Source organism: Eschrichtius robustus, chromosome 14 (genome assembly GCF_028021215.1).
Source record: "Eschrichtius robustus isolate mEscRob2 chromosome 14, mEscRob2.pri, whole genome shotgun sequence".
In the NCBI taxonomy this organism is placed as follows: Eukaryota; Metazoa; Chordata; class Mammalia; order Artiodactyla; family Eschrichtiidae; genus Eschrichtius; species Eschrichtius robustus.
Genome location: NC_090837.1, coordinates 77,502,523 through 77,527,071, shown reverse-complemented (window position 1 = coordinate 77,527,071; position 24,549 = coordinate 77,502,523). Strand labels below are relative to the sequence as shown.

At 40.6% G+C, this 24,549-nt stretch overlaps 1 pseudogene; it reads left to right on the top strand.

The window, feature by feature from the left end:
* The first annotated feature begins 876 nt into the window (after positions 1–876).
* Positions 877–24,230, top strand: LOC137776216 (uridine diphosphate glucose pyrophosphatase NUDT14 pseudogene; annotated as a pseudogene).
* Positions 24,231–24,549: the final 319 nt, after the last annotated feature.

Sequence of the window (24,549 nt, the reverse complement as noted above, 5' to 3'; positions counted from 1 at the left end):
TGTTTGGTATTACATGGGGCCGGGAGGTCTCCCGTGGACCAATGTCCTGAACTCAGCTCTCGCACCTCAGAGGCTTAGGCCTGACACCTGGTCGGAGCACCAAGACCCTGTCAGCCACTCAGCTCAGAAGAATAGGGATAGAAAGAAAGAAAGAAAGAAACTAAAATAAAATAAAATAAAGTTATTAAAATAAAAGATAAAAAAATATTAAAAATAAAAAAGTTATAAAGTAATAAAAAGAAAAGAAAGAGGAGAGCAACCAAACCAAAAAACAAATCCACCAATGATAACAAGCGCTAAAAACTATACTAAATAAAAACAAAAAGGGACAGACAGAACCTTAGGTCAAATGGTAAAAGCAAAGCTATAGAGACAAAATCACACAAAGAAGCATACACATACACACTCACAAAAGAGAAAAAGGAAAAAATATATATATATTAAAAAAAAAAGGAAGAGAGCAACCAAATCAATAAACAAATCTACCAATGATAATAAGGTCTAAGTACTAAACTAAAATAAACATAAAACCAGAAACAAATTAGATGCAGAAAGCAAACCCCAAGTCTACAGTTGCTCCCAAAGTGCACTGCCTCAATATTGGGATTATTCGTTGTCTATTCAGGTATTCCACAGATGCAGACTACATCAAGTTGATTGTGGAGATTTAATCCACTGCTCCTGAGGCTGCTGGGAGAAATTTCCCTTTCTCTTCTCTGTTCGCACAGCTCCTGGTGTTCAGTTTTGTATTTGGCCCCGCCTCTGCGTGTAGATTGCCTGACGGCGTCTGTTCTTTGCCCAGACAGGATGGGGTTAAAGTAGCAGCTGATTAGGCGACTGTGGCTCACTCAAGCCAGGGGGAAGGAGGGGTATAGAATGCGGGACGAGCCTGCGGCGGCAGTGGCCAACGTGACATTGCACCAGCCTGAGGCTTGCCGTGTGTTCTCTCGGGGAAGTTGTTCCTGGATCGTGGGACCCTGGCAGTGGTGGGCTGCACAGGTTCCCGGGAGGGGAGGTGTGGATAGTGACCTGTGCTTGCACACAGGTTTCTTGGTGGCTGCAGTAGCAGCCTTAGTATTTTATGCCCATCTCTAGTGTCTGCGCTGATAGCCGCAGCTTGTGCCCATCTCTGGAGCTTGTTTAGGTGGTGCTCTGAATCCCTTCTCCTCATGCATCCTGAAACAATGGTCCTTTGCCTCTTAGGCATTTCCAGACTTTTTCTGGACTCTTTCCCAGCTGGCTGTGGTGCACTAGCCTCCTTCAGGCTGTGTTCACACAGCCAATCCCAGTCCTCTCCCTGGGATCCGACCTCCGAAGCCCGAGCCTCAGCTCCCAGCCACCCCCCGCCCCAGCGGGGGAGCAGACAAGCCTCTCGGGCTGGTGAGTGCTGGTCGGCACCGATCCTCTGTGCAGGAATCTCTCTGCTTTGCCCTCCGCACCCCTGTGGCTGCGCTCTCCTCCGTGGCTCCGAAGCTCCCCCCCTCTGCCACCTGCAGTCTCCGCCCGCAAAGGGCTTCCAAGTGTATGGAAACCTTTCCTCCTTCACAGCTCCCTCCCACTGGTGCAGGTCCCGTCCCTATTCTTTTGTCTCTGTTTTTTCTTTTGCCCTACCCAGGTACATGGGGAGTTTCTTGCCTTTGGGGAAGTCTGAGGACTTCTGCCAGCGTTCAGTAGGTGTTCTGTAGGAGTTGTTCCACATGTAGATGTATTACTGATGTATTCGTGGAGAGGAAGGTGATCTCCACGTCTTACTCCTCTGCCACCTTGAAGGTCCCTCTCTGTCTCCTTGAAATAGGCATGATCTTACAACATGCTTTAGCCAGTGAAATGTGACCAGTGATGACAGAGCTAGTCCATAACTTTCTACATTATTTTCCCCTCTGCCACAGATACTGACAATATTGTTGACAGTGGCTGCTCTAATGCCTTGAGTTTGGGAGTAGACAAAGCAGAACAGAACCTAGTCAACCAACAATCAACATGGTCCATGAGTATGAAGTAAACATTTGGCTGGTTAAACCACTGAGATGTGACTAACAGAACTCCACTATGATAAAGACTATCATTTTGGTGGGCTGGTTAGAAGGAGTAAAGGACTAGGCAAGAAATGTATATTCTAATCATCTGAAACAGAGTACTGTGTTATTAAGGGAGTATGTTATGATATTGCTTTGTAAGTGTTTGCCCAACAGCAACAAGGATGAAGGCTTTGGGTTTTGCAAAATCAAGTACCTGAGAGAGATCAGGCTTGAGTCCAGAAAGGATGACAATTAGGGAGACATCAAACAGTAAAACCATAGTAGCTGAGTAACAAGAAAAAATTTAGGTACAAAAAGAACTGATTCTAAGATGCTCAAAAGGCAAATTACAAAGGGAGGCCCAGAATGAATGCTGAGAACAAAGAAATCCCACCGTGGGTTTGTTTCACTGTTCCATTCCACCTGTGTGCAGCTTTGCCATGCCTCAGTAAAGTGATCATAATTTTTGGTTCCTTTCTGTCAGCTGTAACCCACTGGGCAGTCTTAGGAAGCAGCCATGCATAAAACTAGCTAAAAGGGGGCAAGTCAAACTCATCAGAAGATATGTTCTTGATTACTAACCTAAATATTTCTTATCCTTACTTTGTGTTTCATAACAATGCAATAGCATTAATTTTCCCTCACCAGTGTAAACACCATTAATTTCTGTAAGTTAAGCAAAGAAACACCATTAATTCCTAAAGTCAAAACAGAGAAATCAACAAGATGTAGAGGCACTGCTTTCCTTACCAGAGTCAGCACCAAGGACAGTGCAATGAAGAAGGATATGGGCTGCTTCTGTCAGCAGCTTCCAAGTTACCAGCCTTCAGCATCTGTGGTCTACTTTGTATTTACCAAGCTGTGGATCCTTGTGAACTATAACCAGGGTTATGATACAGTTTGTGAGAGGGAAAAACTTGGGGCAGGTGTGTAAGTGATATTCTTGCATCCGACAAATGAAATTAGTACCAAGTTCCCCGGCCTGCAAAACGAGGCCATATGATCTAAATTGCAGATTTCCCCACCTGCTTCCCATGCAACACTGAAGGTGTAACTTTCCATTACTGCCATGCATTTTCAGTTCCTAAAGAACTGTTCTATGAACCAGAGAATAAGGACACTGCTAGGACTGTGGGTCTCAAAGTTGGCTCCATATTAGAATTATCTGGGGAGCTTTGAAAACTCCTGCCTTCCAGTCACACCCAAGGTCAATTACTTCAGCATTTATGGGAGTGTGATCCAGGAATCAGTACTGCATTGCTTATATTATATAAGCCTCATCTGCCAAGTGATTACGGTTTTAAAAATCTAGTTCTGGGTCTTTTCCCCAGAGATTTTGCTTTAATCGGTGTAGGGAGCAGCCTAAGTATCAAGATTTTCTAAAAGCTCCACTGGATGATTCTAATATACAACCACTTTTGAGAACCACTGCTATGGAAGACAGAGACAAAGAAAAGTTGGAAGTGTTACCTCTCTAACCCTTGCTTCTGAAGGTGAGGGATAAAAGGCCCTTGAAGTGGTTACAAAAGCAGAGTGTTTGAATTAACTCGTTGGATAAATTTATTAATTCCAAGCATTTACCAGGATATAAGTATGGGCCGAACACTAGTCCCAGGAGATACAAAATACTTTTAAAGACCAAATTCCTGGAGCTCAGAATCTAGCTCAAGTATTATAATAATGTTTAATAAGTGTGATAGAAGGGGTAAATAATAGGTATCATAATGAAACACTGCCTCTACCTGAGAGGAGAGTCAGGATAAGTTTAACCCAAGCATAAGATGCCTAGATCTCTAGAAGAATCAGGAGCAAACCAGTTAGAGTATGGCATTCTAAGCTGTAGGAACAGAGCGTGCAAAGTCATTGAAGTATAATTTGGCCGAGGCAGTTTTGTTTCCAAGTAGAAAACCTGATTCAAAAGTAGCTTGAGAAATAAAGGAAATATATGGGGAAGGAGGAATATAGGATTGAATCATGAAACCCAAAGAAAAGAAGAACTTCAATAGTCTCCTGTCTCTGTCTAAACCAAACTATTTTCTCTATTATTCTTGCATTGGCTGAACTTGGCTATCCCAAAATGGTAGTTTGCTCCTGACTTGACATGTTCTCACTTCTAGCAATCAGCTCAAACCAGCTGGTATCTTTGAATCTCAGGTCCAAGTTCCTGGGAAAGAGGAAATGACTGGTCCAACTTAGGTCAGGTGCCTACTGTTGGTCCAATCAGCTATAGCCAGGGTCATATAGTACAAACATGGCTGTCAAGGCCTTAACCCTCTTGGGAGAAATGAGGATACAATTCTTAATGAGTTGGGCATTTGGTGGGCTAAGAAAACACCCCAAAATTTGTCTGACAAGATGTGAGGCAGTAAGTCCAGGTTAGGAAACTAAAAGCACTGCAGAAAGACCAGAGGATGGATTGCACAGTGGAAGACAAAATTGAAGAGGAGTTGACCTCAAGCAAGTATTACTAAATTAAAGCTGGGAACATCAAGGATAACACATCATGACCAAGTGGGTTTTATCCTGGTAATGTAAGACTGATTCAAGATTCTTTTAAAAAAAAAATCAGTAAATGTAATTCATCATATTATCACACTAAAGAAGAAAACCATGTGATCATTTCAAATGATCAAATGATCAGAGACAAATGTTCTGACAAAATTCAATAAACATTCATGATTAAAAAAAAAAATCTCTAACTAGGGATTAAAGGAAACAATCAACTTTATACAAGTAATATACAAAAAATCTACAGCTAACATCATATTTAATAGTGAAAGCCTGAATGCTTTTCCCCTGAAATGGGAAACAAAGCAAGGATGTCTTCCTTCCACTCCTATTCAGCATCACATTGGAGGTTGCAGTCAGTGCAATAAGAGGTAAGAAAAAGAAATTAAAAACATACATATTAGAAAAGAAATAAAACCATCTCTATTAATAGATAACACAATTATCAATACGGAAAAATCGCAAGAAATCTGCTAAAAACTATAAAACTGAATTTGCAAAGTTGCAGGATTTCAGTACATAAAATTCAATTGTATTTCTATCTGTTGGCAATAACTAATTAGAAATTGAAAATTTAAGAATACCATACCATTTACTAAAGCATAAAAAATATGCAATTCTTAGGGATAAATGTAATAGAAATATGTGTAATGTTTGTATTCTGAAAACTCCAAAACATTGTTGAGAGAAATCAAAGAAGATCTAAATACCATGTTCATAAATTAGAATACCTACTGTTGTTAACATGAGAATTCTTCTCAAATTGGTCTCTACATTAAAAGCAATATCAATCAAAATTCTAGTAGGCAGAGTTGTAGAAATTGACAGATTCCAAAATTTATATGAAGAAGAACTAGAATAGCCAAAACTATTTCCAAAAAAAAAAAAGGAAAGTTGAAAAACATCAACTGCCTGATTATGAAGACTTTTTTCAAACTACCATAATCAAGAGAGTGTAATATTGGTGAAAGGTCAAATACCCAAATGCATGGAACAGGATAAAGAGTCTAGAAATAGAACTGTGTGTGTGTGTGAAGCTGATTTTTGCAAAGGCGTAGTCTCTTCAATGAATTTTACTGAAATAATTGAAATTTGTAGACAAAAAGGAAAACTTGACACATGCATTGTACCTTGTACAAATGTTAACTCAAAATGGATCAGAGATCTAAAAGTAAACCTAAAACTATAAAACTGCTAGACTAAAATATAGAAGAAAGTATTTGTACCCTTGGATTGGGCAAAGACTTCCTAGATATAACATCAAAAGCATTATCCATAAAACAAAAATATTAAGTTTGATTTCATCAAAGCTAAAAATTACTGATATTTGAGAGACGCTGTTAGGAAAATGAAAAGTCAACCTACAGACTGGGAGACAATATTTGTAAAACACATATCTGTTAAAAGATTATATCCAATATACATAAAGAACTCTCACAACTCAATGACAAAACTTACTATTTTTTAAAATGGGTAAACAATTTGAATAGATACTTCAAAGAAGAGATGATGGATAGAAAAATAACGACATAAAAATGCTCAATATTAGAGCATTGCAAATGCTCTAGAGAAATGCAAATTAAAATCACAATGAAATACCATTATTTACCTATTAGAATGGCTAAAAGTTTAAATATCAGATAATTCCAACTGCTGATGTGGATATGGAGCAACTAGAACTTCATACACTGCTGGTGGGGATGTAAAATAGCACAGCCACTTTGGAACACAGTTTGTCAGTTACTTAAAAAGTTAAACTAACCATATGACTCAGCAATCCCACTCTTAGATATTTATCCAGAAGAAATAAAAATATAGGTCAATACCCACACTTTATTTGTAATCACCAAAAACTGGAAACAACCAGCCCATATTAGTTTTCTATTGCTGTTACAACAAATATGACAAGTTGACACAAATTTAATGGCTTTTAAAAATGCACATCTGTTATCTCAGTTTCTCCGGGTCTGGAGTCCATGTATGGCTTAGCTGCTTAGGTTCTTGCAAGGCTGCAATCTCACTTCAAGGCTTGACTGGGGAAAAATTTGCTTCCATGCTCACTTACACTGTTGCACCCCAGCTTTTTGCTGCCTGTTAGCTGGAGGCTGTCTGTAGCTCCTAGAGGCCACCCTCAGCTCTTTGTCATGTGGACTTCCTTACTTAGTATGACTGCTTACTTTCTCAAGCCAGCAAAGAGACTTTCTAAAGTGAGTTTTCTAAGACAATCTTATGTAAGGTAACATAATCAGTACAGTGACATTGCACTACCTTTGCCATATTCTATTGGTTAAAAAGAAGTCACGGGTCCCACCTGCACTTATGGGGAGGAGATTAATCAAAGGCATGAACACAGGAGGCAGGGACCGTGGGGACCACCTCAGAGTCTATCCACCACACCATGCGTCCATCAGCTAGAGAACAGATCAGCACACTGTGGCATATGCACACATGTACTCATGAAGTGTGAAATGCAAATAGAGAAATATACTACTCAGCAAGAAAAAGGAATAAAGTAACGTGTGCATGACGTGGGCAGCTCTAAAATGCATCACACCAAATGACAGTAGCCGAAGTCAAAAGACTACCCGCTGAATTATCCCATTTATGTGATGTTATAGAAAAGGCAGTATAAGAGCAGACAAAAAGATCAGGGGTTGCCAGGGCCTCGAGGTGTGGGGAGGGGATTGACTACAAAGAGGCATGGGGGAACTTTTCTGAGTAATGGGAATGTTCTCTACCTTGATTATGGTGAGTAGTTACACAAATGTACACATCCTTCAAAACACATGGAACTATGCAACTAAAGGGTGAATTTTACTGCATATAAATTATACCACAATAAACCTGACTTTAAAAAAATAAAGGGACAGAGTGACAGAGAAGCTGGTAACAGATAGAAAACGTCCCTTTGATCTGGTTCCCAGTGCATACTGCCCTGGGAGAAATTTCTGGAAGGCCAATAAAATAAATTATGTATTAGTACTATTCTAAAAAGTTTACTAGTAGGAGAATTGCTTATTTTAGGTAAGATTCAAATGCTTTCATTATTAAAAGCACATTATATACGGATGGTTTGACGTTGCCTAAAATGAAAGGGTTGATGTCTGATGAGCCCAACTATTAAAATGAAAGTCAATTAGACTACCAAGAAACAAAACTATTTATTGAGAATTAACTTCATCATACAAGTTACAACAGAGGCAGACACAAAAGAGCCTCAACTCAAGTCATCCGCATGGCATCCTATCCCTGTATGCAGGGTTAAAAACTCTAACCCTGACTAGCACATTTCTCTACCAGGAGGGACAGGAAAAAACTGGGGTGGAGGCCTTATGTTCCTGGACTCAGATCATCCCTCTGATCAAATGTCTGTTAATAAAGCCCTGAATTTGGAAACAATGTTGAGAATTTACCTATTCTATCAGCTACAAAACAAACTGAGACACATCAGAGAGAGGAATTTTGACTTACTCTGAAAAAACAATGATGGCCATCAAAGGCTTCTAAACATGGGGATGGCAGAAAAAGGTTTGTGTTTTAGGAAAGATGACACTTCAAACAGGATGGATGCTGGCCTTCAGGGGGCAACACCAGAAGCAAGGAGGGCAGTTACATGACTCCAGAAAAGAAAAGATAAACAAAGGTTGTTGCAACAGGAAGAGAAAGGAAGGGATTTTTGCAGCATTACTTGGGAAGTAGAGTTAGGAGGCGATAGTGAAAGAGAGATGATGAAAGCTTATGTGTATGGCTTGAGTAACTTCATAGATTCTAGAGGAATAAAAGGGAATGAGGGATTGAGAAATTCATGTTGGAGGCTCTGAGTGTGAGGTGCATTCGATGAAAGTTTCTGGTAGGCAGGCGGATATGGTCTGGAGTCCAGATAAAAAGACTGGGTTAAAGAAAGTCTTGGTGCTAATGTACAAGGGGAAGTGGAGACTACGGGAGACCACCTATCATAAAGGGCACAAGCTATACTGAATAGATTAGGTAGTGAATGTAGAATAAGGAAATGGAAGTAATTGTGAACAAAGGAGAAGGGCTCTGCTAAAAGCCTTCTTCATCATTTCACTGAATGTTGGCAGATTTTTTTTCCCTCTTGATTTTTTTGATTCAAGAAAACACAGAAGCACTGAGGAAAAGAGGAGAACATATGATAAGAAAGTGCTGTTCATATCCAAGTGGAGATAGAAATTACTCCAACTGGGAGAAGGTAGAAGAACGATCCAATAAGAAGAGACCAAAGGTCCTTACTCAGAGAACCACAGCACAGGGCCAAGAGGACCTCTGCTAACAGGTCAGAGTCACACCTTTGCCTGGTGGCTGTAAGAATGCTAACGTAACACTCAAGTTAACTAAAACCTGGAAGTCATCTAAATATCTCTAAGGTGATTAAAGTTTACTGTTGGTTCTCTTTCTTTTGTAACCCTGTGGTACTTGCTTGCAAGTGTGGGCACTGCTTATTTACTGGTGAGGAAAATGACAGGCTTTGCAGAAATTTTCCAGCTGGCCTCAGCCCCCTGTGCCAGAAGGGGACTTGATCAACCATCCCTTTGTCTCCAAGGGAAAACAGCACGGCTACCAAGGCACGTGCAACACAAGTCAAGGGTCAGAAAAACTGCTGGGAAATGCTGCGTGGTGGGTAAAGCACTGATCTGATAACCTTGAGGAGTCCTGTGTGGTCATCACAGGTCTGCCACTAGCTGGGTGAGCTTGAACAAGTCGCTAACCTTCTCTGGCCTCAGATTCCACATCCACTAGGAAGAGGCTTGGCTGGTTTTGATAATAACTAGTTTTTTTCTGGATCTAAAATTTAATTACTTGAATTATTTTTAGTTGCTTGCCTTCTTATGGGTTTTAATATCTCCACCCTTAAGATGACTGAAACAGAGGAGATCTAAATTCCCAGCCTCCCTCTCTCTCTCTCTCTCTCTCTCCCTCTCTCTCTCTCTCTCTCTCTCTCTATATATATATATATATATATATGCCAAAATAGCTTAAGGGTGTCGTTTGGGAAACTTTCATGATATCTAAGCTAATAAGCCAGGGTGGAATCAAAAAGTAGGAAGTAGTGACCCATGCATATTTTACAATGAGAACAGCCAAGAGAACTTTGCATTACCAGTGATTCATTAGGAAAAACTGGTTCTTAGCTGGCCCACTTTGCAGTATTCATATTTGTTAATTATGCATATTATATCATATCCACTTAACAATAATGTTGCAGGCATGGGACACTGTGATGGAGTATTTCTAGTAACTGAATAGTTGTGTATAACAGTTCCCTGTGGATTAGAATAAAATTAACACCAGACTAAACACAGAGATACTATGAGAATCCAGAAGATTAGGATTCTGACAAAAGCCTTCTGAAAAAAAGATTGATTTAGCAATAAATATTTATTGAGTGTTAAATACACATATATCTTTGTGGTAGGTATTACAGGGTTTCAAGTTTTTAGTTTGTTTGATCTCGAAAGGACAATTTTAATACATTTTGACTTTTCAAATTGGGACCATCCCTATGCCTACCATGGAAGGTAAATTCTGTTCCATTATCAAGAAGTACCATCAGCAGTAAGGATCCCCTTATACTTAGATTACTCTTTGATAATATGTTAGACATTCTTATCCAAAATACTAATTTTTTTTTTAAACTCAGCAATTCAATTTCTATTTATTCCTGTTTCCTTTTTTTTCTATAAGCATATATAAGTTTTAGATGACTGTAATAAAAATATAGAAAAAACCTGCATTCTTTCCAAAAGGACTTCATGTTTAAAAATGTTCTTTATCAGCAAAACAAAATAAAAACAAGCACTTCAAATTTCCCCTTGAATACTTTCTCCTTGAACCAACATTTTGCGCCTGTGCTTCCTTTTGGGGTGGCTTCACTCTTCAGGGCTGTGCTGACATTTGCTTTTCATGCAGTGGGCAAGCTTCACTTGCTAACTGTCTGGTTTTGCTGCCTCCCATCAAAGCCCTGCAGGCTGACGCCCATGAAAGTTATAACCGCAGTTAAGTAATTAGACAGATGCCACTGCCCAGGCTCCTGGCACCACCCCAGGGACAGGCTTCTTAGCAACTGCCTGAACTTTCTGAAATGTTTGAAAATTGCTCCTCGGCCTGGCCTCACTGGTGACTCCCCAAGTAGAAGGTATTGCTCTGAGCTTAGCGGTGACCCTTATCCCTAGGAGGCCTCCTCCTCCCCCAGTCAGGTTTAACCCCTTGTCAGCCCAGCCTCACTGCCCAAGGCTGCCCAGGGCTCTCAGCGGCCTCCATCAACCAAGGCTGCAACCTCCCCTCCCAAACAAGAAGGCAATTTCATGCATGGATAAATATTTGGGGAGTAGGACTTTCTCTAAAGAGCTGTACAAGATTCTAAACTGCTCTTTTTAATGTTTGAATCCTTAGCGCATACCTGAACAAACACCGGCATAACCGCTTTAAAGAAACCACAAAAACCAAAGACCTCTCCTTCAACAGAACATTGCTCATTCCTTATGCAACTATTTGAAACTCTGAATGAGTAAATAAAATCTTCTGGTCTTTAAACCCCCACTTCTTGGCATTTAGATGATTACAAGTCTACTTTGGGGAAAGCATAAGTGTTAACAAGTCTTTTCTAGAGTTAGTTCTAATAAATGGTGTCGTAGAAGGAGGATCAGACTTGGAATCTGAAATACCCAGGTGTGATTCCCATTCTTATTTCTTGCCAGTTGTACGTATGGGTGAGGCTCAATTCATCTCTCTGGGACTTGGTTTACCCAGCTCTAAAATGGGGACAGGGCTGCTGTAGAAATGAAGATAATGCCAGAAGCATAGTAAACCCTGATACATATGCCAAGTCAGAAAAAACATTTCCTGACCAGCCCAGTTGCAAGGGAGCTGCGTAGCCCTGGTGTCCTGCCACTCTTCCCCTCTCCCTCTCCTTTGGAACTCTCTCTGGGGCCTCACAGGTCGAGCGTCACTTTATGTGTGTGTGTGTTTCTCTTCTTCCACTACATTGTGATCAGTTTGATCTTCTTTGTTGTTGTTTATTTCCCATAGCACCAAGTGCAATCCTTGCACCCAGCAGGCATTCAATAAATAGTAATTGGCTGATTGATTAAACTTGAATTTTAACACCTTCTCAGCACCTTCCTCAACTAGAGAAACCCTTATGTAAACACTAAAGCCATTTACCCAGCAAACGAGTTTTTAGGAAAACTTTGCTTCTGTACAAAGAGCGTTGACTCTGGAAAGGAAAACACTTGGGTTGACATTCTGGTTTTGTCACATACTGAGTGACCTTTGCAAAGTTATTCAAACTGAGTCTTAGTTTCTTCATCTTAAATGGAGGCAATAACACCTATTTCACCAACTGTTGTAAGGATTAAATAGAATAACCTATTGGAAAGTGCCTGGTACATCACTGATGTTAAAAATTGTGAGAGTCTATGAAAAATATCATAAATAAATAATATGTAAATGCCAAAAAGAAATTGCTTCTAATCTCTCATGGGTAAAACAATTTTAATTAAAGTAAGACATATTACTGATATCCACACATCCATGTCAAAAGTGCCTACAGCTTGCAATAAATAGCAGATTGCAGGTGGGTAAGCAGACTTCATTGGATATGCCTACCCAACTACACAAGCCAGCAAGAACACTGACTACTGTCAACAAGTGTTTCCTTCGGGGGAAAAGCTTAGGAACCTGAATAGTAATGTGGTAATCAAGACTCAGTGTCTGCAGAGCAATCTTTAACCCTAACGAATTCCAAAGCATGGAATTTTTGAATTGAGAAGGAAAGAAAATGGAGGATTTATTGGATATCTGCTCTCTGATCATTGTTCTAGATACATAAAGCTCTCTTTCCTTAGTTGACTTCTTGTATTACAGGTAAAAGAACTGAGATCCAAATAGTTATTAAGACTTGTCTGATATCACAGTGAGAGTTAATATCAGGGCCAGGATTAGAAACCAGAAGCTGGTAATGAAGTCTTGGGCTCACATCGTTTTCACAGTCATTTCTTACTCATTAAGCAGGAAAAGCCCTGTTTGCGCGAACTCCTGCCAGACCATGTGGAAAGAAGATGGTTCCTCCCTTCATCAGCATCATGAAAGGGTCCTGAAAACCAGCCAACTCCCACTCATACCCCCACCTCCATGGTTCTGTAGAAGGTGCTACAGAGCACTTGATGAAATTTAAAAATACTGGGCGATGAAAAAAATGACAAGGAACAAAAAGATCTAATCACATGCTTTCATTTTACACTGGAAAAAAATTGAGACCCAATAAAGCTAAGTAATTAGCCCAAAGTCACACAAAAAGACAGGAGAAATATGATTCCTATTCTAGGGCCCATATTCCAGGGACTTTCAGGCAAGAGACCAAGAGTTCTATTTTTTCCGTTATCTTTTATGTTTTGGAAACTATAGGTCAGTGGTTCTCAAACCTAAGCAAACATCAAAACCATCTGCATAGCTTCTTAAAGGATAGAAGAAGGGATCTCATCCCAGAGTGGCTGATTCAGAGGTCTGAACTGGGGCCCAAGATTCTGCCTTTCTAACAAACTTCCAGTGATGCCAATTCTGCTGGTCCAAAGACCCCATTCTGAGGACCCCCTTTGTAGAACTGATGCTGGTTTCAATACTTTCATGCTTAGTACCAAAGTTCCTCCTTCCACTCTGGTGGCAAAAGGAGTATAAATTCTTATCTGACTTCCTCGGGATTGCAAATGTGGAAACAAATACTCCTGGACCAGTGGAGTAATGGTATGGACTCTTACTGGGAAACTTTTGGACATAACCTGTGCCATCAGTGGCACGGCCTCGGTGACCAAGGGATGCTTCATTTTGTCTATTCCATATTCTTTCAGAGCAGCCACTAGCAATCTGTCCATCTGAGCAGTGCTTCTCAACCTTTTCCATGTTAGGATGTACCTAAAAAAGGTTAATGTTTGTACAACACTGCAGTGAAAATATAGGCTCTATGTGGCCAGAAGCAGCCTGCCAATGTGTTCTGGACACCCCAGACTCTATGGCTAAAGGGATGAATATTTTCTTCTACCTGAACTGATTCATGGCACATGGTTGGGAAGCTCTGTTTTATAATCACAGCAAGCAGGACAGCTGAGACTTCAGTACTAAGATTACACATTTTAAACATAGAAGACCCACCAATATTACTAGTTCCCTTCTTATTAATGATAGCAGTGGAATCCCAATTAACAGAAGTAATTAAAATACAAGAATCTTAAGCAAGGAGAAAAGAAAGAGTCATTCAGAGGATGAACATCTTTGCTAAATAGTAACTAAGGATATTAGAAATTGGGATTCCTTCCCGGTTCTTAAATTCTATGCCCAAATCTTAAGGTATTGTGTCTTTTTTACTGTATGAGAATTTTGACTCATTTTTTCATGTCAATAAAACCCCCTTGATGCTAATTTCACTGAATCTAAGAAAGCACTGCATGTTAGATGTACCATTACAGGATGTATCACTAAGAAATAATTCTGCCAATAAAAAAACATGGTCCAATGATTTTGTATCATCTAAAAGCAGAATTTTATAGAAGGAGCTCTTTTAAGCTCACTTAAACTTAGCCAGTTTCCATACATCACTCTGGGCATCGAGCAAGAGGAAAAATAAGCCAATTCTATCACTACTTCACATTCTGCATCTGACTCTTAACAGTCACTTCATGCCTCCTCCATTATACGTGTTCGTTTCTACTCTGTGCCATGACTCAGTTCATCAAAATTGATTTTTAAATTGAAGAACTGTTATCTCTAGGATATTCTGCCAGGTCCCTAACATTCATTCATTCTGCAAGTTTTGATGTCCATGCATGCCACAAAATGACCGCTGTAGCCCAATATCACTGGCCTATTATGATTGCAAGATGTACCCTAATTCATACATGTAAAAATATTTCTCAAATGTGTCTCGGAGTTGATGAAATATGGAAATTTCATTTACTATTGCTGAGAGTTCACAGGAAAACAATGCCCCTGAGTTTAAGGACAATCACACTTTTGTTTATAGAAGGGTACCCTTTCTCAATGTACAAAGCCCTTTTATGAGATTAAAAACCTTGTTTTTTAAAAATTTTTTGGAGTATACTTTTGAAGGAGACTCTCCTTTTGAGAGAGAAGGAAACCACACCTCGAAATCCTGAGCTGCTCATCTTGATGCTGCCTCAGGAATAATCATGCCATAGATGATTCTAGTCAACTGCTTTGGTAGCACATAAGGCTCAGCAAACTCAGCCTTTTGAAGGTATGAGACTTATTTTTTGATATGCCGTGTAATATTTATGTGTCAAACTTTTTCACCTGAGCCTATCCCAGGTTGGAATAAAACCCTTCCATCTCAGCTTACTTCCAACAAGACTCCTGACTGAGAGTCATGCTAGACAGTCACCATGGGAAGTAGTCTTTTCTGAGTGAAATAAAAATCCAGGCTGCTACCCTACTAAGATAGTCTTCATTCAACAAGTACCTTGCCTGGGGAGTAACTTCCATGTGCTCAGCACTCTTTTTAAATCAGAGTTGCTTAGGAGTGAGGGTTACAGATTATTATAGTAAAGACAGGGAGTCTTTCCATCAAGGAGCTGATGCTTTGGCAGAGAAAACAAGGCTTGGACACAGGAAATAAAGAAAAATCTAAGATTTATATCCATCTCAAATCTCCAATCAAACGTGAAGAAGTTATCCAAATGCCAAGCAGTAAATAGTGTGAGTGCATTACTGACTGGAGTTATCAGGAAACATACTGCGGTGAGCACGGGCATAGCCAGCTCCTGAAGGATGCCCAGAATTCGGTTACACAGAAGGACAGCTCAAAGGAAACAAACAAATTTCAGAGATGGGGACACTGGACAGACATTTACAAATGGAGTTTGGTAGATATATGCAGAAAATCCAGTTTGCACATCTGTTATCCTAAGCAAAACAAGTATGGAAGTGTAAAAAATTGACATGGAGATTATTCCACAGCCAGAAGAATCTTTATCATCCTGGCCAGAGGAGTTGGCAAGGCTATGGAATAAAGTCTAAAAAACAAGTGTCATAAAAACACAATAGAAGAGCTTCAAGATGGCAGAAGAGTAAGACATGGAGATCACCTTCCTCCCCACAAATACATCAGAAATACATCTACATGTGGAACAACTCCTAAAGAACACCTACTGAACGCAGGCAGAAGACCTCAGACCTCCCAAAAGGCAAGAAACTCCACACGTACCTGGGTAGGGCAAAAGAACAAAGAAAAAACAGAGACAAAAGAATAGGGACAGGACCTGCACCAGTGGGAGGGAGCTGTGAAGGAGGAAAGGTTTCCACACACTAGGAAGCCCCTTCCTGGGCGGAGACTGCGGGTGGCGGAGGGGGGATCTTCAGAGCCACGGAGGAGAGCGCAGCAACAGGGGTGCGGAGGGCAAAGCAGAGAGATTCCCACACAGAGGATCGCTGCTGACCAGCACTCACCAGCCCGAGAGGCTCGTCTGCTCACCCACCGGGGCGGGCGGGGTCTGGGAGCTGAGGCGCGGGCTTCGGAGGTCGGATCCCAGGGAGAGGACTGAGGTTGGCGGCGTGAACACAGCCTGAAGGGGGCTAGTGTGCCACAGCTAGCTGGGAGGGAGTCCGGGAAAATGTCTGGAGCTGCCGAAGAGGCAAGAGACTCTTTCTTGCCTCTTTGTTTCCTGGTGCGCAAGGAGACCGGCTTAAGAGCGCCACTTAAAGGAGCTCCAGAGACAGGCGCGAGCCGTGGCTAACAGAGCAGACTGCAGAGACAGGCATGAGACGCTAAGGCTGCTGCTGCCGCCACCAAGGAGCATGTGTGCGAGCACAGGTCACTCTCCACACCGCCCCTCCCGGAAGCCTGTGCAGCCCGCCACCGCCAGGGTCCTGTGATCCAGGGACAACTTCCCCGGGAGAACACATGGTGCGCCTCAGGCTGCTGCAACATCACGCTGGCTTCTGCCGCCGCAGGCTCGCCCTGCGTCCGTACCCCTCCTTCCCCCCGGCCTAAGTGAGCCAGAGCCCCCGAAGCAGCTGCTCCTTTAACCCTGTCCTGTCTGAGCGAAGAACAGACACCCTCAGGCGACCTACACACAGAGGTGGATCCAAATCGAAAGCTGAACCCCAGGAGCTGTGGGAACAAAGTAGAGAAAGGGAAATTTCTCCCAGCAGCCTCAGCAGAAGTGGATTAAAGCTCCACAATCAACTTGATGTACCCTGCATCTGTGGAATACCTGAATAGACAATGAATCACACCAAATTGAGGAGGTGGACTTTGGGAGCAACGATATATATATATATATATTTTTTTTTTTCCCTTTTTCTCTTTTTGTGAGTGTGTACGTGTATGCTCTGAGTGTGATTTTGTCTGTATAGCTTTGCTTTTACCATTTGTCCTAGGGTTCTGTCTGTCCGTTTTTGTTTATTTTTTTAGGATAGTTTTAGTGCTTGTTATCATTCGTGGATTTGTTTTTTGGTTTGGTTGCTCTCTTCTTTCTTCTTTCTTTTTTTTTTTATTACTTAAAAAAATTTTTTTTAATAATTATTTTTTATTTTAATAACTTTTTATTTTATTTTATCTTCTTTCTTTCTTTCTTTCTTTTCTCCCTTTTATTCTGAGCCATGTGGATGACAGGCTCTTGGTGCTCCAGCCAGGTGTCAGGGCTGTGCCTCTGAGGTGGGAGAGCCAAGTTCAGGACATTGGTCCACAAGAGACCTCCCAGCTCCACGTAATATCAAATGGCAAAAATCTCCCAGAGATCTCCATCTCAACGCCAAGACCCAGCTCCACTCAACGACCAGCAAGCTACAGTGCAGGACACCCTATGCCAAACAACTAGCAAGACAGGAACACAACCTCACCCATTAGCAGAGTGGCTGCCTAAAATCATAATAAGGTCACATACACCCGAAAACACACCACCAGACGTGGACCTGCCCACCAGAAAGACAAGATCCATCCTCATCCACCAGAACACAGGCATTAGTCCCCTCCACCAGGAAGCCTACACAACGCACTGAACCAACCTTAGCCACTGGGCGCAGACACCAAAAACAATGGGAAATGCGAACCTGCAGCCTCTGAAAAGGAGACCCCAAGCACAGTAAGTTAAGCAAAATTAGAAGACAGAGAAACACACAGCAGATGAAGGAGCAAGGCAAAAACCCACCAGACCTAACAAATGAAGAGGAAATAGGCAGGCTACCTGAAAAAGAATTCAGAATATTGATAGTAAAGATGATCCAAAATCTTGGAAATAGAATGGAGAAAATACAAGAAACGTTTAACAAGGACCTAGAAGAACTAAAGAGCAAACAAACAGTGATGAAAAACACAATAAATGAAATTAAAAATTCTCTGGAAGGGATCAATAGCAGACTAACTGAGGCAGAAGAACGGATACGTGACCTGGAAGATAAAATAGCGAAAATAACTACTGCAGAGCAGAATAAAGAAAAAAGAATGAAAAGAACTGAGGACAGTCTCAGAGACCTCTGGGACAACATTAAATGCACCAATATTCGAATTATAGATGTCCCAGAAGAAGAAGAGAAAAAGAAAGGGACTGAGAAAAATAGTTGAAGAGATTATAGTTGAAAACTTCCCTAATAGGGAACGGAAATAGTTAATCAAGTCCAGGAAGCACAGAGAGTCCCATACAGGATAAATCCAAGGAGAAACATGCCAAGACACATATTAATCAAACTATCAAAAATTAAATACAAAGAAAAAATATTAAAAGCAGCAAGGGAAAAACAACAAATAACATACAAGGGAATCCCCATAAGGTTAATGGCTGATCTTTCAGCAGAAACTCTGTAAGCCAGAAGGGAGTGGCAGGACATATTTAAAGTGATGAAGGGGAAAAACCTACAACCAAGATTACTCTACCCCACAAGGATCTCACTCAGATTCGAAGGATAAATTAAAACCTTTATGACAAGCAAAAGCTAAGAGAATTTAGCACCACCAAACCAGCTTTACAACAAATGCTAATGGAACTTCTCTAGGCAGGAAACACAAGAGAAGGAAAAGACCTATAATAACAAACCCAAAACAATTAAGAAAATGGTAATAAGAACATACATATCAATAATTACCTTAAATGTAAATGGATTAAATGCTCCAACTAAAAGAAACAGACTGGCTGAATGGATACAAAAACACCAGTATATATGCTGTCTACAAGGGACCCACTTCAGACCTAGGGATACATACAGACTGAAAGTGAGGGGATGGAAAAAGATATTCTAGGCAAATGGAAATCAAAAGAAAGCTGGAGTAGAAATTCTCATATCAGACAAAATAGACTTTAAAACAAAGACTATTATAAGAGACAACGAAGGACACTACATAATGATCCAGGGATCCATCCAAGAAGAAGATATAACAATTGTAAATATTTATGCACCCCACATAGGAGCACCTCAATACATAAGGCAAATACTAACAGCCATAAAAGGGGAAATCAACAGTAACACAATCATAGTAGGAGACTTTAACAGCTGACTTTCACCAATGGACAGATCATCCAAAATGAAAATAAATAAGGAAACACAAGCTTTAAATGATACATTAAACAAGATAGACGTAATTGATATTTATATGACATTCCATACAAAAACAACAGAAGACACTTTCTCATGAAGTACTCATGGAACATTCTCCAGGATAGATCACATCTTGGGTCACAAATTAAGCCTTGGTAAATTAAAGAAAATTGAAATTGCATCAAGTATCTTTTCCGACCACCACGCTATGAGACTAGATATCAATTACAGGAAAAAAATCTGTAAAAAATACAAACGCATGGAGGCTAAACAATTCACTGCTAAATAACCAGGATATCACTGAGGAAATCAAAAAATACCTAGAAACAAATGAAAATGAAATCATCATGACCCAAAACCTATGGGATGCAGCAAAAGCAGTTGTAAGAGGGAAGTTTATAGCAATGCAATCCTACCTTGAGAAACAAGAAACATCTCAAATAAACAACCTAACCTTACACCTAAAGCAATTAGAGAAAGAAGAACAAAAAAACCCCAAAGTTGCAGAAGGAAAGAAATCATAAAGAACAGATCAGAAATAAATGAAAAAGAAATGAAGGAAGTGATAGCAAAGATCAATAAAACTAAAAGCTGGTTCTTTGAGAAGATAAACAAAATTGATAAACCATTAGCCAGAGTCATCCAGAAAAAAATGGAGAAGACTCAAATCAACAGAATTAGAAAAGAGAAAGGAGAAGTTAACAACTGACACTGCAGAAATACAAAGGATCATGAGAGATTACTACAAGCAACTATATGGCAATAAAATGGACAACCTGGAAGAAATGGACAAATTCTTAGAAATGCACAGCCTTCCCAGACTGAAGCAGGAAGAAATAGAAAATATGAACAGACCAATCACAAGCACTGAAATTGAAACTGTGATTAAAAATCTTCCAACAAACAAAAGCCCAGGACCAGATGACTTCAGAGATGAATTCTCTCAAACATTTAGAGAAAAGCTAACACCTATCCTTCTCAAACTCTTCCCCAATATAGCAGAGGGAAGAACACTCCCAAACTCATTCTATGAGGCCACCATCACCCTGATACCAAAACCAGACAAAGATGTCACAAAGAAAAAAACTACAGGCCAATATCACTGATGAACATAATATAAAAATCCTCAACAAAATACTAGCAAACAGAATCCAACAGCACATTAAAAGGATCATACACCATGATCAAGTGAGGTTTATCCTAGGAATGCAAGAATTCTTCAATATATGCAAATCAATCAATGTGATACACCATATCCAACAAATTGAAGGAGAAAAACCATATGATCATCTCAATAGAAGCAGAGAAAGCTTGCGACAAAATCCAACACCCATTTATGAAAAAAACCCTCCAGAAAGTAGGCATAGAGGGAACTTTCCTCAACATAATAAAGGCCATATATGACAAACCCACAGCCAACATCGTCCTCAATGGTGAAAAACTGAAACCATTTCTACTAAGATCAGGAGCAAGACAAGGTTGCCCACTCTCACCACTATTATTCAACATAGTTTTGGAAGCTTTAGCAACAACAATCAGAGAAGAAAAAGAAATAAAAGGAAACCAAATCAGAAAAGAAGAAGTAAAGCTGTCACTGTTTGCAGATGACATGATACTCTACATTCAGAAACCTAAAGATGCTACCAGAAAACTACTAGAGCTAATCAATGAATTTGGTAAAGTTGCAGCATTCAAAATTAATGCACAGAAATCTCTTGCATTCCTATACACTAATGATGAAAAATCGGAAAGTGAAATTAAGAAAACACTCCCATTTACAACTGCAACAAAAAGAATAAAATATCTAGGAATAAATCTACCTAAGGAGACAAAAGACATGTATGCAGAAAATTATAAGACACTGATGAAAGAAATTAAAGATGATACAAATAGATGGAGAGATATACCATGTTCTTGGATTGGAAGAATCAACATCGTGAAAATGACTATACTACCCAAAGCAATCTACAGATTCAATGCAATCCCTATCAAACTACCAATGGCATTTTTCACAGAACTAGAACAAAAAATTTCAGAGTTTGTGTGGAAACACAAAAGACCCCAAAGAGCCAAAGCAATCTTGAGAAAGAAAAACGGAGCTGGAGGAATCAGGCTCCCTGACTTCAGACTATACTACAAAGCTACAGTAATCAAGACAGTATGGTACTGGCACAAAAACAGAAATATAGATGAATGGAACAGGATAGAAAGCCCAGAGATAAACCCACGCACATATGGTCACCTTATCTTTGATAAAGGAGACAAGAATATACAGCGGAGAAAAGGCAGCCTCTTCAATAAGTGGTGCTAGGAAAACTGGACAGCTACATGTAAAAGAATGAAATGAGAACACTCCCTAACACCATACACAAAAATAAACTCAAAATGGATTAAAGACCTAAGTGTAAGGCCAGACACTATCAAACTCTTAGAGGAAAACATAGGCAGAACACTCTATGACATAAATCACAGCAAGATCCTTTTTGACCCACCTCCTAGAGAAATGGAAGTAAAAACAAAAATAAACAAATGGGACCTAATGAAACTTAAAAGCTTTTGCACAGCAAAGGAAATCATAAACAAGACGAAAAGATAACCCTCAGAATGGGAGGAAATATTTGCAAATGAAGCAACTGACAAAGGATTAATCTCCAGAATTTACAAGCAGCTCATGCAGCTCAATATCAAAAAAACAAACAACCCAATCCAAAAATGGGCAGAAGACCTAAACCGACATTTCTCCGAAGAAGATATACAGATTGCCAACAAACATATGAAAGGATGCTCAACATCACTAATCATTAGAGAAATGCAAATCAAAACTGCAATGAGATATCATCTCACAGCAGTCAGAATGCCCATCATCAAAAAATCTACAAACAATAAATGCTGGAGAAGTTGTGGAGAAAAGGGAACCCTCTTGCACTGTGGGTGGGAATGTAAATGGATACAGCCACTATGGAGAACAGTATGCAGGTTCCTTAAAAAACTAAAAGTAGGACTACCATACAACCCAGCAATCCCACTCCTGGGCATATACCCTGAGAAAACTATTATTCAAAAAGAGTCATGTACCACAATGTTCATTGCAGTACTATTTACAATAGCCAGGACATGGAAACAACCGAAGTGTCCATCGACAGATGAAAGGATAAAGAAGACGTGGCACATATATACAATGGAATATTATTCAGCCATAGAAAGAAGCGAAATTGAGTTATTTGTAGTGAGGTGGATGGATCTACAGTCTGTCATACAGAGTGAAGTAAGCCAGAAAGAGAAAAACAAATACCGTATGCTAACACATATATATGGAATCTAAATAAATAAATAAATAAAAATGGATATGAAGAACCTAGGGGCAAGACATGAATAAATATGCAGACCTACTAGAGAATGGACTTGAGGATATGGGGAGGGGTAAGGGTAAGCTGGGACAAAGTGAGAGAGTGGCATGGACATATATACACTACCAAATGTAAAATAGATAGCTAGTGGGAAGCAGCCGCATAGCACAGGGAGATCAGCTCGGTGCTTTGTGACCTCCTAGAGAGGTGTGATAGGGAGGGTGGGAGGGAGGGAAACGCAAGAGGGAAGAGATATGGGGTTATATGTATATGTATAACTGATTCACTTTGTTATAAAGCAGGAACTAACACACCATTGTAAAGCAATTATACTCCAATAAAGATGTTAAAAAAACAAAACAAAACACACAATAGTCCTCGGATAGTTTTCCCATCTTCCAGGGATGCATGAGGCATAACAACAGCTCGGGTGAAAACACACTGAATGAATATGTTCTATACAACCAAATGTAATTAGTTTTAGTTGTGTATACCTAAACACAATCAACTAACTTATACCCATATTACCACAAGTAATCTTGTGGCATTCATACCTCAGGCACGTTTTCCACGTAAGTCGACTTTAGTCCCTCAACAAGAAGTTGTATTCTCCAAATGTTATCTCAAAGTTTTGATGTCAGGCATCTCTTATTACAAAATATATACATATTTCAGTTAAGAATCTCCAATATTATCGCATTACCCTGGTGGTTCTCAACCGGGAAGAATCCTGCCCCTCTCTGCTCCTTCCACAAGACATTTGGGAAGGTCTGGAGACATTTTTGGTTGTCCCAACTGGGGAAAGAGATGTTACTGGCTAGGGATGTTGATAAACATCTTACAACACACAGGACGGCCCCTCACAACAAAGAATCATCTGGTTAAAGATATCAACAGTGCCAGCTTTGAGAAACTCTGCTCAACTCTTAACAGTTTATATGCTAAAAAAATCAACCAGCTTCAAAAATGTAACTTCCTCCCCTTGCTCTCCCCTGGATATTTTAAGAAATTGCCAAGAAGTTATCTCAAATGTTTTTTTTTTCCCCCAAGCCAAGTATTTTCAAGTTCAAGTAGCAAGATATCTCATAAACCATGGCTTTAAAAATGAGAGTAAATTATCGTATATAAAAAGAAGGCTGCGAGGGGCTGGAGTCCAGGGCAGATCCTGCCCATGTCCGCCCCAGGCCGTGCTGCACCCCATACCGTGCAGCCCCTACCTGTGGCTTCTCACATTGCACTGCGGCCCAAGTGACACCCTGAGGCCATGGGACTTCATCAAAACATGACAGCATGACCACTCTCGTGTCCAACTCTCCTCAGAGGAGCGTGGTATTGGTAAAGCGGGTCTGGCCAGCTGCTAAGCAGGCGAGGACCCTGACAGGCTCTGGAGCTGCGGACGGCATTGCCCGGCCCAGGTGACATCCAAGCTGTGAGGCTCGTGGACCAGCCCGGGCTCTCGCTGGAGAAAAAGGGCCATCACGGAGGCGTGGGAGGAGCGCGGCTACCACCTGGCCCCCTTTGATCTGATCAACAACCGGGTAGCCACATCCAAGTCTGGCGTGGGACTGACTGCTCCAGCCAGAATATGTTCTCCACAGAGGTGACACACGCCCAGGATGGCAGCATGGGGGGATAGGGTGGGGTGCCTGGCAGAGGAGGCTGAGCTCACTGAGGTGTGCACCTGCCCCTGGATGATGCCCAGGGCTGTACAGATAACCTGGATGTCCCCAAGACCCTTGGGGTCATCTTTGATGTTGGATGGTTCCTCAACCGTGTGGCCCCTGAAGTCCAGTGGTAGCTATATCCAAGGCTGCTTAACTCAAAAACTCAGCGGCATTAGGTTTCCAGAGAGGCTTCTAAGTGATTTTGTTTTTTTTTTTTTTGGCTCTATCCTCCTAGTCACTGCAGCAAACTGAAAAATGCCCCCTCCCCCAAAAAATTCACATCCTAATCCTTGAAACCTGGGACTATTACTCTATATAGTACAAGATGGTCTTTATAGATATGACTCAGTTAACTATCTTGACATGGGGAGATTATCCTGGACTATCCAGGTGGACCCTATATGGACTCACATGTACCCTTATAAGAGGGAGGCAAAGGGAGATTTGGCAACA